Source organism: Topomyia yanbarensis, chromosome 2, assembly GCF_030247195.1.
Source record: "Topomyia yanbarensis strain Yona2022 chromosome 2, ASM3024719v1, whole genome shotgun sequence".
Taxonomy (NCBI): domain Eukaryota; kingdom Metazoa; phylum Arthropoda; class Insecta; order Diptera; family Culicidae; genus Topomyia; species Topomyia yanbarensis.
The window spans coordinates 117,308,715-117,329,945 of NC_080671.1; the positions used below are offsets into that span (position 1 = coordinate 117,308,715).

Genomic DNA, 21,231 nt, shown 5'->3' on the forward strand with positions numbered 1-21,231 from the left:
TTACTCCTGCAGGACCTATGGCTTACGCATTGTGAATGGGATCAGCCGGTTCCAGCGAGTGTCGCTGAAAAGTGGGGTACATACTTTGTCGAGCTCTCCAAAATTTCCGAATATCGGACAGAGCGCTATGCCTTTCTTCCAAACTCTACAATTCAACTGCACACATTTTGCGATGCTTCGGAAATAGCCTTTGGGGCTTGTATCTACGCTCGATCTATCGATCCTGAAGGAAACGTCCGAATACAGTTGCTCGCTTCTAAATCGCGCGTCGCTCCGTTAAAGCGCATTACTTTGCCAAGGCTCGAGCTTTGTGCTGCTGTTATTGGTGTACAGCTGCACGCACACGTAGTGAAAGCTTTACAACTGGAAATTAGCGAATCACGGTTCTGGTCTGACTCTACGGTGGTTCTTCAGTGGTTGCAGTCCCCACCGAATACCTGGAAAACATTTGTGGCTAACCGGGTGTCTGAAATACAGACCGCCACACACGGTTCTCATTGGAATCATATTGCTAGTAAAGAAAACCCTGCCGACCTGGTTTCTAGAGGGATGAAAATAGAGGACTTCCTGGTAAGCGAACTGTGGCGAGTTGGTCCCGATTGGTTTCGTCAACCAGAAAACCGATGGCCCATGCCCTCCACCATACCACCGCTTCTTGAAAACGTGGAATTACGAAAGCTTACCGTTGCCGTTCTTCACGTAAAACCAAGCACCAGTCAAGTTTTTACCCGATATTCTTCATTAGATAAACTGGTCCGAGTAACAGCTCACTGTTTACGATTCATAAACAATACCCGTTCAAAATCACGAACCCAGCCACTCGTATCTACTACTTCGCATCACAGTAAATCCTTGTCAGCAGCGCAATTGGCAGAAGCCCTAACGCATTTAACCCAGCTTGCACAGAAAGAGGCATTCAAAGAAGAACTGAAAAATTTGCAACATGCGAACGCTGTGCCAAAGCACTCATCAATTCGCTTGCTGAGCCCGTTTATTGACGAAAAAGGGACACTCAGAGTGGGGGGTAGGTTACGATGGTCCGATCAACCGTTCCAAACAAAGCATCCCGCCCTGTTACCTAGCTTCCATCCCTTTACCCGTTTAATTCTCAAATCTTATCATATAAAATTACTTCATGGTGGTGGCCAGCTTACGTTAGCTAGTGTGCGTGAGGAATATTGGCCTATACATGGAAGGCGAATGTTGAGAAGCGTAATACGCAGTTGCTTCCAATGCTCTAGAGCAAATCCCGTCCCGGTCCAACAACGAACAGGACAATTGCCCGTACCCCGAGTAACTCCAAGCAGGCCGTTCACAGTCACTGGCGTTGATTACGCGGGGCCGATATATCTTCGAGCACCACACAAACGAGCCGCTCCACAAAAGGCCTACATTAGCATATTTGTCTGCTTCTCAACAAAAGCTGTTCATATTGAGCTCGTTTCGGACCTTACCACATCCGCCTTTATAGCAGCCTTTCGCAGATTTATGTCTCGTCGCGGACGTCCAGCGCACGTACACTCTGACAACGGAAAAAACTTTCAGGGTGCACGTAACGAGTTGCAGGAGTTGTATCGTTTGCTACATGACGAGAAGGAGACGGAGCAAATTCAATCCAATCTTGCCAGTGATGGTGTCACCTGGCATATGATTCCACCGAAAGCTCCTCACTTCGGAGGTTTATGGGAGGCGGCGGTAAAGGTAGCAAAGGGTCACTTGCATCGTGTACTAGGGAATGCACGCTTATCTTTCGAGGACATGTCCACTGTGCTGGCACAAGTTGAAGCCAGTATGAACTCTCGCCCTCTAATTCCCCTCAGCGAAGACCCCAACGATCTAAATGCATTAACACCGGCCCATTTTCTTATTGGCACTACGATGCATGCAATCCCGAATCCAGACGTTCAATGCATCCCAAAGAATCGACTGGACCATTATCAAAGGATGCAATCATTGCATCAACAATTCTGGCATCGATGGCAAACCGAATATTTGCAGGAACTTCAGCGCGAGTCTGTCATCTACTCTGCTAACAACGACTTCAAACCTGGACAACTGGTGGTTGTTCTTGATGAGTTCCAATCTCCATTAAAATGGCCATTGGCCCGTATAATCAACCTACACCCTGGGAAGGACGACCTCACCCGTGTTGTTACATTGCAAACAAGCAAAGGCATCATAAAGCGACCCGTGGTAAAAATTTGTTTGCTGCCTACTGAACCAGAGGTAAACACCACGACACCGGAGCACGAAGATGCCAGTCCATAAACACTCCTCGCATCCAGCACTGGACCTAGAAAGCAGATTTTAGTAAATAAGGTGTTTTTCAATGTTGTATACAAGCACTTCCAAAATGTAAAATTGATTATGATAGGATAAGTAAGAATTTTAGTAGCAGGCTTATGTTCCACATGTTAATATGAAGATTGAAAGTGACGTTTCAAGGTGGTGGCGATGTTGTATGTCAGAGCAATATTGGTAGCGAGTTGAGTCGACATGAGAGATGAGATCAATAATCGTTAGTGAGGCAGCTCATCTCACCATTACTGCTATACATGACATTGCTCTCGCTCATCACAGATTCAAGACGAAGGTTCATGATTCTCTCTCCGCCTTTCACATCTACTTAGTTCATAAGAGCCCGTTAGTTACAACCAAGTCATCGAAGAAGTAGCATCAATAAATTGTTATTCGATTTTGTATTCTCGGCTTAAATAAAGGTGCAAGTTTTTTCCTGTTCGCAAACCGCGACAAGTTGGTCATTATTTGACACGGTAGCCTACCCGATTCAAATTCCTCAGCTGCAGCTCACTGTTTTGCGCTGTGTAATTGACTTGGTATCTGTCGTTCAGTGAGTGGCATTTCGGCCTATGATAGCGAGAAGCAGGAAAGGGTGAGCAACTTTGGCGATTCTGGTTCCCTACGCAACATACATTGAAACCCCGATTTTATCAGCCAAATATGAACATATGTTTGAAGGGCACTAGCAGACGAACAAGACTGAATTGAAGTAAATCCTTTCTTGAGCATGTTTTCCTTATCATGAAGATGGAAATATGCAAAAATAAAAAGTTCATCATAATCAGAAATAGTTATCAGACTACATCAAGGGACGGGAAGAATATTTTAACAGCTTCAGTTTATTATAAAGAAAAAAAAATTGCCCGATTTAGTCAATGTCCCCATTTTGTCAGCCTAAAATACACCATGAGATTGATAAAAATGGGTCTTTATTGCATGTATTATTCACTGTGTTTCACATTAATAGGTACATTTTATTTTTGGGGATTTTTTTATTGCATCGAACTACAACAATTTTTAGGTAGCTTTCAAGGGGTTATTTTATAGACTTCTTCCAAAATTTGGCGAACCTATTCCAATTCGTATACCAATTAATTGGTATATTTAAGGGTTTATATGTTGCAGATAGAGAAAATGCTGAAATTTTCAGCTTTTTTCCCACACAATATTACGAAAGCTTATTAAACAATTTTTCCCAAAAAGTTTGTGAAAATTATAAGCTATTTGAAATTTTTTAATAGTTTAATTTTTTATTTAACCGTGATTTTTTAATAAATAGTGACCATCGCTTCACAACGTAGTCTATTTTCCATGGCTTGCGATGAGCACGATCTCTCGAATTGCTGAACTGAAAATTATGGAATAGAAATAAATTTTAGTATTCTTTACAGATTTAACTCGCCGCGTAGATAGCTCTGAATTAGACCCGCTGGTGCCCTAAGACGATTTCGCTAGATTTTCAGAGCACTGTGCACCCAGTGCATTAACGCAAGTGACGGAAGGTTATCGAAAAGATTCGTGAAAATGAAAATTCCAGTAATGATGATGATTTTCCCTAACGGTTCGTTTTCGAGAGGTTTTTATTTGTTCTTTGGCATTAGGATTAGCGATAATAATTCAAATCAAGGATACTACTGGGAAGTCACCTTTAGAAAAAGTCGATGTCGAAGTAAAATTTGGAACTATGCACGCATGCACTTCAGAGATAGCGTGATATCAGAAGCTGCGATTTCCTTTCAACGTTTTTTTTGTGAAAAGAGCGATACTTACAAATGTAAACATATGACTTTTTTCATACATGCGAATGAGGGCTTTGAAACGCAACAAATTAACCTAAAAATTTTGATTTTACTATATTGCTCTCTTAAACTACAGCAAAAAATACAACGGGCGAAACTGTATTTTTGCTTGTTTATTTAAAATTTCGCCCTCCACGCTCCATGCAAACAAACAGGACGATACTTTTTTGCTAACAGTTTAGAGGCGAAACTGTTATTTTTGTATGTTTTTTTTAAGGATTATCAAGCTGATACCAGCTGTAAATAGTAAAAATGATCGCTATTGAAAAAATACGGACGAAATCGGTGGTGCAGAACGGTAGTCATTGTAAAAAAAAACGTAAGGGGGACACTTCAATGCTGATAGGAGGGACCGAAAAAGTAAACAACCGCCAAAGGGGCGATACTATCATTTTGTCAATTTCAATAGCAAAAACAAATTTTAATTTAATAATTTCAAATACTTTATGAAGTTTTGAGTTTCGATCACTGAATCATGCAATCTAGGATGTAAAACACACAATAGTTCTTGAATAGGAAATAAAACCAAGTCTGGAAATATTCGCTGTAGATTTTCTTTGAATGGTATCACTGCTAGTATCGCCCTTTTCAAGAAAAAGCGTTGATTTCTTAGTTCTCAGTCGCGTTGGAAATTTGAGTAAAGTATAAACTTCAAATCGATTCAAAAAAAATTCGATTTTTTTTTGGCTCAGTATAATATATAACCCCTTTAGGAAAATTCAGTTTTCCCACCACAATATAGATATTTTATTAACAGAGCATTAACAATAATTCGTTGGTATGTCTATTTTATGGGCCATTTTTTCGCTTTCCCATTGATTTTTTTTGAGATTTCTAGCACTGATGTTGTCCTATGCTGATTTGAGTCCTGCCACTATCCCATGTAGTATGTGTTATCAAAAACATCGCGAAGCATCAAGTTCTAAATGTTCTCAAACGATATAATATCCGAAGAGAGAGATAAGAGTTATAAGAAATGTCTCATCACACTGTTAGGTGGATTAAAAGCGTTTTTTACATCTTAGATTGCATGATTCAGTGATCGAAATCCAAAACTTCATAAAGTATTTGAAATTATTAAATTAAAATTTGTTTTTGCTATTGAAATTGACAAAATGATAGTATCGGCCCTTTGGCGATTGTTTACTTTTTCGGTCCCACCTATCAGCATTGAAGTATCGCCCTTACGTTTGCCTTTCTCATATAGAAAGGTTATGCAATCACTCTGAAAAACGTCAACTTAATCCCGGCCCGGAGGGCCGAGTGTCATATCCCATTCGACTCAGTTCGTCGAGATCGGAAAAAGTCTGTATGTGTGTGTGTATGTGTGTATGTATGTGTGTGTGTATGTGTGTATGTGTGTGTATGTGTGTGTGTGTGTGTATGTATGTGCGTATGTGTCAAATAATGTCACTCATTTTTCTCAGAGATGGCTGGACCGATTTGCCCAAACTTAGTCTCAAATGAAAGGTGTAACCTTCCCATCGGCTGCTATTGAATTTTGGATCGATCGGAATTCTGGTTCCGGAATTACGGGTTTCAGAGTGCGGCCACACAGAAATTTCTCATAAAAACTATAGGAAAAATTAAAAATAGAATTTTTATTTTTGATGCTAAATGTATTCAAGGTGCATAAAACGTCGAGATTTGATGCAAACACGAAAAAAATTTGACGAAGATTCACTTTTTTGGATTTTGCACATTTTTGCCTTTCTCATATAGAAAGGTTATGCAATCACTCTGAAAAACGTCAACCTAATCCCGGCCCGGAAGGCCAAATTTTTTTTTCGACTCGCATAAGATTTCTGGATTTTAACAGGGGCGTAGTTGATGGTTTACGGAGAGGGGTTACACCCCCCCCTCTACTGTTCACTCCCCTCCTTTAAAAATCTCCTTAAATCACCCCTCAGACCACCACCTCATACCCCTCCCTTTCAACCCCATCATCTTTAAACCACCACTATATTACCAAGCATACCAATTTATGCTGGGGAGTCGTTCGTTCATGGGACTTTCGCTCTCCTCACATACCCATCCCCGCATGACAAAATGAGTTAGCAAGCAGATAACATTGATCTAATGCTGATTAGGCTAATGGAGTATGATATTTTTTTGTTTCAAGTGTTTCACCGTCGACACCGTAGGACATTTCCACAATTATGTTGAACATAAAAAGCCTCCGTGCCATAGTTTAGAGAAATGAGAAAGGCACAATTGCACCGCTAGGTGGATTAAAACAGGTTTTTTTTTATCATAGAGGTTTTACCCTTAGGGTCGTTCGCTTCTTTTCAGGTTAGAGAAATCTCTTTTAGAAAAATCTCTAATCCTATGTGCGGGGCTGGGAATCGAATCCAGGTGAGCTGCGTACAAGGCAATCGATTTACCAACTACGCTATGCCTGTCCCCTATGATCCATTTTATGTAGGGTAAGGTGGGGCAAATCCGACCGTTGGGTAAACCCAACCCCCCTCTGTTACCGAAAATCAGAAGCACTACGCGAACTAATATCAATGTTGTCGTGTAGAGCATCGAAAATAATCATAATGGTGGTATGACAGCATTTTATTAGTCTACATTTAGATGCTCATACGACAAAAAGTGTGTTTTTACAACTTTTGATTTGACTTTTGTGCATCATTGACTACAGGATATTTCTGATTGTTAAAGTGATTGCATAATAAATGTAAGCGGATTTAAATTCTTTGATTTAAGTCCTACTAAGTGCATAGATGAATTTAGTTCAACCTTTTTCATATTTTTTTTTAATTGCATCGTAATGAAAAATGACGTGGTGGGGCAAATCCGAGCTCTAAATATTGGGGTAAATCCGACCGCTTTTTTGCTGTCATTGAACATTTTTGTAAAACGCTTGTATCTCAAGTTATTACCAAGATCCAAATAAAATGCTATATACAGAAAGTTGCCCAGGAGTCTAACCTTTAATTTGGTATATAAAACGACTTGATCCGATGTAAAATGAGCATTTTACAGCCAAAACCATTTACTAGGTCGGATTTGCCCCACCTTACCCTATGTGCAAATCGTACTGAATACATAATATACATTTCCACCATTGTATTCAACATAACCAGCTATGGAATCGTAGTTTGGACAAATGAGAAAGGCAAAATTGCACCAATAGGTGGATTAAAACAGGTTTTTTACAATAACTACCGTTTTACACCACCGATTTCGTCCGTATTTTTTCAATAGAGATCATTGTTACTATTTACAGCTGGTATCAGCTTGATAATCCTAAAAAATACGAAAATAACAGTTTCGCCTCTAAACTGCTAGCAAAAAAAGTATCGCCCTGTTTGTTTGCATGGAGCGTGGAGGGCAAAACTTTAAATAAACAAACAAAAATACAGTTTCGCCCGTTCTATTTTTTGCTGTAGTTTAAGAAAGCAATATCGCAGAATCCAAGTTTTTAGGTTAATTTGTTGCGTTTCAAAGCCCTCATTCGCATGTATGAAAAAGCCTTATGTTTACATTTGTAAGTATCGCCCTTTTCACAAAAAAGCGTTGAAGTGAAATCGCAGCTCCTGATATCACGCTATCTCTGAAGTGCATGCGTGCATAGTTCCAAATTTTACTTCGACATCGACTTTTTCTAAAGGTGACTTCCCAGTAGTATCCTTGATTTGAATTATTATCGCTAATCCTAATGCCAAAGAACAAAAAAAAACCTCTCGAAAACTAACCGTTTGGGAAAATCATCATCATTACTGGAATTTTCATTTTCACGAAACTTTTCGATAACCTTCCGTCACTTGCGTTAATGCACTGGGTGCACAGTGCTCTGAAAATCTAGCGAAATCGTCTTAGGGCACCAGCGGGTATAATTCAGAGCTGCGCGGTGAGTTTAATCTGTAAAGAATACTAAAAATTAATTTCTATTCCATAATTTTCAGTTCAGCAATTCAAGAGATCGTGCTCACCGCAAGCCATGAAAAATAGACTACGTTGTGAAGCGATGGTCACTATTTATTAAAAAATCACGGTTAAATAAAAAATAAAACTATTAAAAAATTTCAAATAGTTTATAATTTTCACAAACTTATTAGGAAAAATGTATTAATGTATAAGCTTTCGTAATATTGTGTAGGAAAAAAGCTGAAAATTTCAGTATTTTCTCTATCTGCAACATATAAACCCTCAAGTTCATCAATTAATTGGTATACGAATTGGAGTAGGTTCGCCAAATTTTGGAAGAAGTCTATAAAATAACCACTTGAAAGCTACCTAAAAATTGTTGTAGTTCGATGCAATAAAAAAATCCCCAAAAATGAAATGTATCTATTAATGTGAAACACAGTGAATAATACATACAATAAAGACCCATTTTTATCAATCCCATGGTGTATTTTAGGCTGACAAAATGGGGACATTGACTAAATCGGGCAATTTTTTTTCTTTATAATAAACTGAAGCTGTTAAAATATGTAGTCTGATAACTATTTCTGATTATGATGAACTTTTTATTTTTGCATATTTCCATCTTCATGATAAGGAAAACATGCTTAAGAAAAGATTTACTCGAATTCAGTCTTGTTCGTCTGCTAGAGCCCATCAAACATATGTTCATGGCTGATAAAATCGGGGTTTCAATGTATTATAATAGATATTCAGCATTCGAAGAAGTTTCTTTTGAACGAATGTAGAACGACTTTGTTTCTACTCACTTGAAGTCAGCGGCGTAGCCAGAAATTCGGTTTGGTGGGAGTTTGGTGAAAATCGATCTTACTGTCCAAAAAGGCATAATTCCGAAACCGTAATTTTTAAAGTTTAAAAATTATGCAGAATTAATTTTTCAGAAAATAGTAACAGAGTTCGTGTCTTTAGCGAATTTGTTGAGACTTTATTGTAGTCATGAATATTAACCTGAGAAAATTCACCATAAATACTTCTTGGACGATATACCGTCAAAAAAATTTTATCAAATGATGCGCTGTTTAACGTTTGTAAAACTCATCGTAGATACTAAACCTCAGAAATTGGCGGTTTAAAAATGATGATACCTTAACCTTAAATTACTGTTTTTGAATATTTGACCTATACATATAATTGGTCATACAACAAAAATCAAATTCTCATCAAAATCGATCAGGACATGCTAGAGTCGAATGGAAATCGTCATTTTTCATAAATTTCTCTCTACATTCGGAAAGTGTTATCCTTGTTATTAATCATATTACGTTTTCGTCTCAACTCGACGCATTCCCAAAATAGAAAACCCGTTTTAATCCGCCTAGTGGTGCAGTTGTGCTTGTCTCATTTGTCCAGACTACGATTCCATGGCTGGTTATGTTCAATACAATGGTGGAAATGAATATTACATGTTCAGTACGATTTGCACATACATACAATGGATCGACAGCCACGATCTTGAGATACTATGTGATACTGAAACATCATACCAGCGGCGGATCATGGAGAAAGATCCGGGAGGTCCAGGTGTTGCCGAAATTTTTCATCTTGTTAAGAAAATTTAAACTAGTTTTAATTTTAAAGCAACCCACAGTGGGCAAAAAGCGACCCCCAGAGGCACTTAATTAGTCGCCGCGGGATTCCTATCAAAATTTATATATGAAATGTTGCGGAATTTGATAAGAAATCAAACGCACCTAGTTTGGTCCACTGCACGCATCTGTGGCCAGAGCTAGGGGTGTTTGAGTACCCGGAGAACTCCCGGTATTAGGCAAAAAGTGATTTCCAGAGGCACTAAATTAGTTGCCGCGGAATTTCTATAATAATTTATATATGAAAAGTTGCGGAATTTGATAAGAAAACAAACGCAACTGGTTTGGTCCACTACACGCGTCTGTGGCCACAGTTACGAGTGTTTGAGTACCCGGAGTATTCCGGTATTAGACAAAAAGTGATTCCCAGAGGCACTCAATCAGTCGCCGCGGGATTCCTATCATAATTTATATATGAATAGTTGCGGAATTTGATAAGAAATTAAACGCAACTAGTTTGGTCCACTGCACGCATCTGTGACCAGAGTCACCAGTCAGGGTTTTAGTATCCGAAAAATTCCTGGTATTAGGGTAAAGTAGTAAAACTGCCAAAATATTCGACTTTATTCATTTTCATTTTAGTTTCCAAGTGTTAACAATTACGGTAGGATAATATTTTTGTTCGAGGATGTTATTTATGGAATTTAGAAGAGTGTGGTAATAGGAGAGTGTAGCGTATTTGGGTATTTTCGTGAGGAATAAACTAAATTTGGAGTAATTTGATTTTTTTTTTCCGATTCAATAAAAATTATTTTTTCGCTGCTATTTTCCATGAGGGCAGTAGTATGGTTTTTCCCCATAAAGGTGTCTCAGAAAAAAAAATTTTGGCAATTTTTTTTTTCTGAAGATGAAGCCATATTATATTATAGACATCACGCTTCGGTAAATATAATAACGTGAAAGCATAAAATAATGGAATCGAAATAAAGATCTGATTCGAGTTTCATAACCCTGGACTACATTTATTATATTCTGTCTATTTGCTGTGCTAATCCATATTACGCGAAACAACAACCACGGCTATGTTTAGAAAAAAAATCAAACTAGAATTTAGTTAGAGACTTTTTTAGGTTTGTGTTATTTGTTACCATTCAATGACAGATAAATGTTCGCGAAAATTACAGTTAAAACTTGTATTACCCTAATTTTAGATTGAAATTCTGGTACAGGAGTATCGTAAATGAACTCCTCAACTAACACTGATAACACTGATAAATGGTCAAAATTGTAAAGAAATATAAAATTTAAAGTAATAAAAATATAATGATTAAAATTAGTCAGAATCTGAATTCAATCCGGCATCAAAGTCTAATCCTACCAAAGTGTCTAAATTATCATTTGATCTCTTTAAGTATTGCCGAATTTTTTCATCAAACTGCGTATTCTTCGTTCGTTTGGTTTTACTAGACTTAGAGATGATGCGATCCGCGATACATGGATCCGTCCACGCTAGAGCAGCTACTAGCATATCCTCGAGATTTGCTTCAGGCGACACCTAATTCAATATCGACATGTTTAAATAATTAAATTATTGTTGGGAAACTTGCCTTCCGTGATGAATACAATCGATTCATCTTGTGCCTACGATGAGCAGATTCTCCAGCTTCTTCGGAGTAGAACAATAACGGGAGAGGCTAAAAATTGTTTATGTAATTATCATTAATCTTAATACTATTATTTTTAAAGGTAAATATATATCCTTCATGTGACGATATTTTTCTATACACGGCGGTAGAATCTTAACATGTTGTAAAGATTTCTGCAAATTCTCCGAAACCGTTTCGAAAAGCTGCAGAACTTTGTCATCGTCTAGTGATTGAGATGTGGTACTTAGTATACTTAAAATACTAATATCCTCAACGATTCGCTCGCCATTTTCTATTTTTAAATGTTTGGCAAATAATGCCGGTTGAGATAGTAGTCGTCTGGCCATATTTCCTGTAATAATAGCGATTTAAAATATTAAAACAAATAAACATAAGAAGTTATTCAGACATCTTATTACCCGTATTTGAATTGCCTGCGCCACCAGGTTGTGCACGATTCACCCTAACCGCAAATTCCTTTTCAACAGCGTATATCACTAGATAGAATATTTGTGCATGTAGTAGTTTAGGAAAAAGTTTCAGGGGTTTCAGTGATAATTTTGAGTAGATCTCATTTGGTAATATAAAAGCCCACAATAAATGTTTATGTATAATATATTTTCAATAACATAACGTGTTCCAATATTTTTGGAATCATTTTTGTCTAATACCGGAATACTCCGGGTACTCAAACCCCCGTGACTCTGGCCACAGATGCGTGCAGTGGATCAAACCCGTTGCATTCGATTTCATATCAAATTCCACAACTTTTCATATATAAATTACGATAGGAAACCTGCGGCGATCAGTTAAGTGCCTCTGAGAATCACTTTTTGACTAATTCCAAAATACTCCGGGTACTCAAACCCCCGTGACTCTGGCCACAGATGCGTGCAGTGGACCAAACCAGTTGCATTTGATTTCTTATCAAATTCCGCAACTTTTCATATATAAATTATTATAGAAATCCCGCGGCAACTAATTTAGTGCCTCTGGGAATCACTTTTTGTCTAATATCGGAATACTCCGGGTACTCAAACCCCCGTGACTCTGGCCACAGATGCATGCAGTGGACCAAACCAGTTGCGTTTGATTTCTTATCAAATTCCGCAACTTTTCATATATAAATTATGATAGGAATCCCGCGGCGACTAATTGAGTGCCTCTGGGAATCACTTTTTGTCTAATACCGGAATACTCCGGGTACTCAAACACTCGTAACTGTGGCCACAGACACGTGCAGTGGACCAAACCGTTGCGTTTGATTTCTTATCAAATTCCGCAACTTTTCATATACAAATTATAATAGGAAACCTGCGGCGATCAGTTAAGTGCCTCTGGGAATCATTTTTGTCTAATATCGGAATACTCCGGGTACTGAAACCCCCGTGACTCTGGCCACAGATGCGTGCAGTGGACCAAACTAGTTGCGTTTGATTTCTTATCAAATTCCGCAACTTTTCACATATAAATTATAATAGGAATCCGGCGGTGACTGATTGAGTGCCTCTGGAAATCACTTTTTGCCTAATACCGGGAGTTCTCCGGGTACTCAAATCCCCCTAGCTCTGGCCACAGATGCGTGCAGTGGACCAAACTAGGTGCGTTTGATTTCTTATCAAATTCCGCAACTTTTCATATATAAATTATTATAGGAATCCCGCGGCGACTAATTGAGTGCCTCTGGGAATCACTTTTTGTCTAATACCGGAATACTCCGGGTACTCAAACCCCCGTGACTCTGGCCACAGATGCGTGCAGTGGACCAAACTAGTTGCGTTTGATTTCTTATCAAATTCCGCAACTTTTCACATATAAATTATAATAGGAATCCGGCGGCGACTGATTGAGTGCCTCTGGAAATCACTTTTTGCCTAATACCGGGAGTTCTCCGGGTACTCAAATCTCCCTAGCTCTGGCCACAGATGCGTGCAGTGGACCAAACTAGGTGCGTTTGATTTCTTATCAAATTCCGCAACTTTTCATATATAAATTATGATAGGAAACCTGCGGCGATCAGTTAAGTGCCTCTGGGAATCATTTTTGTCTAATATCGGAATACTCCGGGTACTGAAACCCCCGTGACTCTGGCCACAGATGCGTGCAGTGGACCAAACCAGTTGCGTTTGATTTCTTATCAAATTCCGCAACTTTTCATATATAAATTATTATAGAAATCCCGCGGCAACTAATTTAGTGCCTCTGGAAATCACTTTTTGCCTAATACCGGGAGTTCTCCGGGTACTCAAACCCCCCTAGCTCTGGCCACAGATGCGTGCAGTGGACCAAGCTAGGTGCGTTTGATTTCTTATCAAATTCCGCAACTTTTCATATACAAATTATGATAGGAATCCCGCGGCGACTAATTAAGTGCCTCTGGGGGTCGCTTTTTGCCCACTGTGCAACCCCTCACTGCATACCCCCTCGGGCCGGTATGATTGAAGATTTTTAGAGTGATTGCATAACCTTTCTATATGAGAAATGCAAAAATGTACCAAAATCTAAAAAAGTCAATTTTTGTCAAACATCTCAATGTTTCATGCATTTTAAAGTCATTTGGCATCAAAAATACAAATTTGATTTTGAAAATTTTTCATTTCAGTTTATATGGAAATTTTCTGCGTGATTGCACTCTTCAACTCGTAACCCCGGAACCGGTAGTCCAATCAATAAAAAATTCAATAGCAGGTGATGGGAAGATTGTACCTTTCATTTGAGACTAACTTTGTGCAAATCGGTCCAGCCATCTCTGAGAAACAGAGGTGACATTTTTTTCCACATACACACACATACACACGGGGGTTGTATGGTGTTAAACCCCAAAACCTTCTCTTCGATTCTCATTTTCCGATATGTTTCAGATCGATCCGATGGTTATAAGTTAGAAAAATTGCAGTCAGAAGGTTCGCACAAATGAACATTTTTGCACTGATAAGTTATCAAGTTCCTTCCAGACAACTTGGAAGTGTTCGGTGATTATTTCTATCGGTTGTAGATAGAGAAATGAAATACAAAATTCGTTTTATCGAAATAATGTTTAGCTTATTTCAATGGATTATTACTATATTGAACAATAAATAGGCGACAAAGAGTAATCCACAAACAACAAGCCATAACTTTTAAAGTATTCAAAATAGATATTTGAAGTCTTCAGTAAAGTTATTCGCAAAAGTAAGAGCTACAAATTTGCTGAAGGAATCATTTCGATATAATCACTTCCAAGAAAATTTGTGAAAATATCTCACTCATAGGGTGATTAATCAGCAAAAACACAATACCAAAAGAAAGAGCATATTGCCTCCATTATATTCTCCGAAGATACTATTGACCTAAAATAAGCCGTTTTGGCGTTAATAATAGATTACATGTTTTTGATCATATTTCTGGCAATGGGAAATGATAAAAATCTTTCGTCCGCATTTAATGTTTAATGTCTGTTTTGATAATAGTCCGATTTCAACAATCTATAGCTTGTTCGAAAGGTATTCGTTAAAGCTGTCTAAAAACATATAAATTGTTAATCTATATTGTCAATTTCGGTAGATAATTTAAAAAACTGCAAAAAAACGCCATTTTTATGCATTCAAACATTCATATCTTGGAAACTAAACATCAGAATCAAAAACAAATTAATAGCGTTCATACTGTTTTTTAGTTCTTTAATTTTAAATTGGTTTGGATAAGATCGGTTCAGCCATTGCTGAGAAACACGAATGAGAATTTGTCCGTTACATACACACACAGCACACACACACACACACACACACACACACAGAGAGAGAGAGAGAGAGAGAGAGAGAGAGAAGAGAGAGAGAGAGAGGAGAGAAGGAGAGAGAGAGAAGAGAGAGAGAGAGAGAGAAGAGGAAGAGAGAGAGGAGAGAGAGAGAGAGAGAGAGAGAGAGAGAGGGAGAGAGAGAGAGAGAGAGAGAGGAGAGAGGAGAGAGAGAGAGAGAGAGAAGGAGAGAGGAGAGAGAGGAGAGAGAGAGAGAGGAGAGAGAGAGAGAGATAGAGAGAGGAGAGAGAGAGAGAGAGAGAGAGAGAGAGAGAGAGAGAGAGGAGAGAGAGAGAGAGAGAGAGAGACATTGTCCCAAATCGTTGAGCTGAGTGGATTGGTATATAAGACTCGGCCCTTCGGGCCTCGGAAAAAATCTTGAAAGTTTGAGCGAATTCTATACATTTCTTTTATAAGAAATGTAAAACGCTCAAGATATCATTAATCACGTCTGGTTTTTTGCGTCATTTGTTCGTATAGATTTTCAGTATCAGTGAAAGTATTTAAAGTTTGCATGAGAATTATTAGCCTGTTGACTGTTACAGGTTCCCTTTAAAAAATATTAATATTTTAATTACATAACAACTCCACTTTTCAAAATGGTTCTATACGAACTATGCAACCTAGATATATTTCTTTTATTGATGCTAAGATTGACTCCTGATCAGAACTCGGTCAAATGACGGCATATTTATGATACTTGTATCACCTTGGCAATTTATTGAGCAAATGTAAAAAATACTTAATATCAGAATTGTTCCATCTCACTGTTCGGTGAATTAATTGTGTTTATGACTTTCTAACTTTGGGTTTGTGTTATTCAGAAATTCTTTCTGTTATTTTTTTTTCGAAGATTTCAAGCCGTTGCGATGAAACAGGTTCTGAAATATTTAGGATGGAAATGTAGGCGTTGGAGGTACATTTCCAGTGCTGACAGAAACAATAAATTTCTGCGATTAAATTTTTGATTTAATTTATGTTAATACGGTATTTCTTGAAAAAAAAATCTTGAAATGTTGCTGTTTTCGACAAAGGTAGCTACCAATATTATCATACGGCCGTGAACGACAACGAGAAAGACATGGATCACCGTCAAGATATAGTTGCCCGCTGCTAAAAAAGATCTCTGCTCGCAATGACAAGCTCCGCACGCACGGGATCAGACAGGCTCTAAATAAATAGTTAAATTCAAAGGAACGAAATCGTATCCTATTCAAGTCACCTAAAGCGTCTCCCAAGGTTTTCACTCAGGCCCTCTCTTGTGCATCTTATACGGAAATGACATTTCCTCCATTCCAAAAAAGACAAAGGTCTATACCGACGACATGAAGCGAGAACATCAAAACTTTCCAAGAAGAAATACAGAATTACTGCATCTGGTGCCAACAAAGATTTTTGCAAACAAAGGAAAAAATCAATGCAATACCTTTTACTAGCAGGTTAAGCATATCAATGATCACAATCACTTTAGGTAATCAGTCTGGAGAAAAATTGGAAAGAATTAATGATTTAGGAGTTATCTTAAATTCTAAATTAACAATATTAAATTATTAAATTAAAAATTATTAAACGAATTTTGAAATAATATAATCAACATAGGATATAACATGCTTGGATTTAAGAATTATTTAGTCGCAACTTTCACGATCCGTACACAATAAAACATTAAACATTATCTATGTAAGATCAGCGCTATAATATTGCAGCATGGTTTGGTTTACTCACAGCTTTATGAACTTAATTCATAGACCAAATGTTGATTTGTGATTTTATTCAGAAATTCAGGAATATGGTTTACGGTTCGAGTATGCGACGTGAACTGATTCACGATTTAGTACATGCTCTAGTTTTCGTGGTTCGTGATAGTTTTGCTGGTTCGTGCCAGATTTTGTAAATTTGAATCAGTCTTGATAAAGAAAGAATATTATTTATGGATGCATTCATGCCTCGTGGTTCACGATTTCTAGTACATTAGCAACGATTCATCATTCTTGCTCGTAAAATTGAGCATGTGCATGATGACAGTACAATTCGTAGCTGCTACTCCGTGATGGACCAGAATAGTTTCGAGAGTTCAAAACTTTGAAATGCCAATAACGGTGCCACCCACATCCTTACAGTCATCGGGGAAGGAAAAAAATGTTAGTGTAATAAACGTTGTTATGGAGACCGTGTATACCTCTGCATCTCCGCGCTTGTTACGGGAAGGAGTTTTTGTTAATAGGATGGGTAAAGAGTTACACAAATCTGGATTCACCTTGATAATTCATACGATCTATGCAACTAATAGAAGTGTTATTATGTGTATATTGCTCTGGGCAGGCGTCTGCCAAGAATTTGACAGATTCATCGTTTGTTTAATTAACACTCGGAATACCAAGGGGGTAAAAAAATGGGAACGCTTACTTTGACCGGTCATATCTCAGCCGTTACATAATCGATTTTAAATCTATCTTCACCAATAGAAAGGTATGTCTTTTGTGAACACGTCGAATTAAAAAAATAGAAGAATAGAGTTGTCTATAGTAAGTTACAGTAAAAAGAGAATAACAAAGTCAGTGAGAAAAAAATGGGAACGCTTCTTTGACTTGCCATATCTTAGCTGTTTGCTCACCAATTTTAATTATTTCTTCACCATTGGATAGGTAAATCTTTTATAAAAACAGTAAACAAAGAATGATGGAAAGCAAATTTGTATATCTGAAGTAATTGTAAAAAAAGTAATTGAGAGTCAGTGCAGACGAAATGAGTTTTTCTGTTCAAACAATCGTATCACGACCATTTGTCAGCCAATTTCAATTTTCCTTACACCAATGCAATCCTTAGAGCTTCTAGACTTGTAATATATGCAATAAATAGTAGATTTTCAAAAATTACTATACTTTTCCGAGGTTTTAGGAGATAAGATTTTTACAATGTACGTGGCATACGGCATTGAAATTCTTTGCGACTTGTTAGTTTTACGATTTGAAAATTACCTGTTTACTCAATAGTTCTACATATTATACATGGATATTATTATATCAAAATGTTTGCACAAACGTGGAGAAACACAATATTGTATGTAAGTTACTTAATAATAGAGTGTGTTAGGACGATTCAGTAAATACGAAGAAGTTCAGAATTTTAAAATATTTGTCATATAACTTCAAATTTGAAGCGATGACCTATACATTTTAATACACCAGTCGATTGTAATTGATGGCGGCTACAATTTCTGAAAAAAGACATTTTTATATTTTCTCAAAAAATAGCCAAAAGTACGTAGAAGTACAGAAATTTCATTTAGTTCGCAAATAACGTCGAATTCAAAGCGATGGCCTATACCTTTTTATATACCAATCGATTTTAATTGATTTTGGTTACAATTTCTGGAAGAACAATTTTTATATTTTCTAAAAAAATAGACAAAAGTACGTAGAACTACAGTAATTTCATTTAGTTGACAAATAACTTCAAGTATTCAAAGCTATCACCTATGCAATTTATACACCAATCGTTTGTAATTGATTTTGGCTATAATTTCTGAAAGAACAAATTTTTATATTTTCTCAAAAAATAGCCAAAAATACGTACAAGTACAGAAATTTCATTTAGTGGGTAAATAACGTCGAATTCTAAGGGATGATTTATACTTTTTTATACACCAATCGCTTGTAATTGATGGCGGCCACAATTTTTGAAAGAACACATTTTTATATTTTCTCAAAAAATAGACAAAATACGTAGAAGTACGGAAATTTGATGTAGTTGGCAAATAAGGTCAAATTCAAAGTGATGGCCTACACTTTTATATATACCAATCGATTGTAATTGATTTCAGCTACAATTGTTGCAAGATAAACTTTTCATATTTTCCCAAAAAACGACAAAAATACGTAGAAGTACAGAAATTTCGTCTGATTGGCACATAACTGCGAATTCCCGTACTTCTACGTATTTTTGGCTAATTTTTGAGAAAATATAAACAATTGTTCTTTCAGAAATTGTAGCCGCCATCAATTACAATCGATTGGTGTATAAAAAAGTATAAATCATCCCTTAGAATTCGACGTTATTTACCCACTGAATGAAATTTCTGTGCTTATACGTATTTTTGACTTTTTTTTAGAAAATATAAAAATATGTTCTTTCAGAAATTGTAGCCAAAATCAATTACAATCGATTGGTGTATAAATTGCATAGGTAATAGCTTTGAATACTTAAGGTTATTTGTCAACTAAATGAAATTACTGTAGTTCTACGTACTTTTGTCTATTTTTGAGAAAATATAAAAATCGTTCTTCCAGAAATTGTAACCAAAATCAATTATAATCGATTGGTATATAAAAAGGTATAGGCCATCACTTTGAATTCGACGTTATTTGCGAACTAAATGAAATTTCTGTACTTCTACGTACTTTTGGCTATTTTTTGAGAAAATATAAAAATGTCTTTTTTCAGAAATTGTAGCCGCCATCAATTACAGTCGACTGGTGTATTAAAATGTATAGGTCATCGCTTCAAATTTGAAGTTATATGACGAATATTTTAAAATTCTGAACTTCTTCGTATTTACTGAATCGTCCTAACACACTCTATTATTTGGTAGCTTACATACAATATTGTGTTTCTCCACGTTTGTGCAAACATTTTGATATAATAATATCCATGTATATTATGTAGAACTATTGAGTAACCAGGGAATTTTCAAACCGTAAAACTAACAAGTCGCAAAGAATTTCAATGCCGTATGCCACGTACATTGTAAAAATCTTATTTCCTAAAAACTCGAAAAAGTATAGTAATTTTTGAAAATCTACTATTTATTGCATATATTACAAGTCTAGAAGCTCTAAGGATTGCATTGGTGTAAGGAAAATTGAAATTGGCTGACAAATGGTCGTGATACGATTGTTTGAACAGAAAAACTCATTTCGTCTGCACTGACTCTCAATTACTTTTTTTACAATTACTTCAGATATACAAATTTGCTTTCCATCATTCTTTGTTCACTGTTTTTATAAAAGATTTACCTATCCAATGGTGAAGAAAGAATTAAAATTGGTGAGCAAACAGCTAAGATATGGCAAGTCAAAGTAGCGTTCCCATTTTTTTTCTCACTGACTTTGTTATACTCTTTTTACTGTAACTTACGGTAGACAACTTTATTCTTCTATTTTTTTATTTGACGTATTCACAAAAGACATATCTTTCTATTGGTGAAGACAGATTTGAAATCGATTATGTAACGGCTGAGATATGACCGGTCAAAGTAAGCGTTCCCATTTTTTTAGACCCCCTTGGTAGTCCGCGTAACTTTTTACCCCCTTGGTATTCCGAGTGTTAATTCGGAAATGCTTAATTTGCAAAAATGCAACTTCAACTCGACAGCCGACTGTCAGGTGTTTTACCTATGTTTAATTGCTATGCTATATTTCACCCTAAGGAGGAAAATTTGGTAAAAACCAAAATTTCTCACTAGGGTGAAAATTTGTTGGTAAAAACCAGTCTTTGTACAGGAGGGCACAAATCCTTATTTCATACTATGTTGCGTTTCGGCTTCGCCTCTTCAGAAACCGACACTAACGTATTGTCGGAATAGATTAGCGCCGGCTTTACTAAAATCTTTACTAAAATCTTGACGCAAATCCCTTAAAACTAAAACACACTATGTGTTTCAATCAAACGACTGATCAAACGTGATGTCCCGTTCGAGCAGAAGTTCTGTGTATGCCGATGAGACACAAGTGAAGCCGAAACTTGTCTTGGCTTAGCAGGCCTATGCGAAAGCACTATGCTATATTTCACCCTAAGGAGGAAAATTTGGTAAAAACCAAAATTTCTCACTAGGGTGAAAATTTATAGCATAGTGCTTTCGCATAGGCCTGCTAAGCCAAGACAAGTTTCGGCTTCACTTGTGTCTCATCGGCATACACAGAACTTCTGCTCGAACGGGACATCACGTTTGATCAGTCGTTTGATTGAAACACATAGTGTGTTTTAGTTTTAAGGGATTTGCGTCAAGATTTTAGTAAAGATTTTAGTAAAGCCGGCGCTAATCTATTCCGACAATACGTTAGTGTCGGTTTCTGAAGAGGCGAAGCCGAAACGCAACATAGTATGAAATAAGGATTTGTGCCCTCCTGTACAAAGACTGGTTTTTACCAACAAATTTTCACCCTAGTGAGAAATTTTGGTTTTTACCAAATTTTCCTCCTTAGGGTGAAATATAGCATAGTGCTTTCGCATAGGCCTGCTAAGCCAAGACA

The 21,231-nt window shown here is 37.0% G+C and overlaps 1 protein-coding gene across 4 annotated transcripts in view; it reads left to right on the top strand.

Moving 5' to 3' along the window:
- Window positions 1-21,231, top strand: part of LOC131679296 (ATP-binding cassette sub-family C member Sur) — a 296,617-nt gene that overhangs the window by 223,181 nt on the left and 52,205 nt on the right. The gene's annotated exons all lie outside the window — the stretch shown is intronic.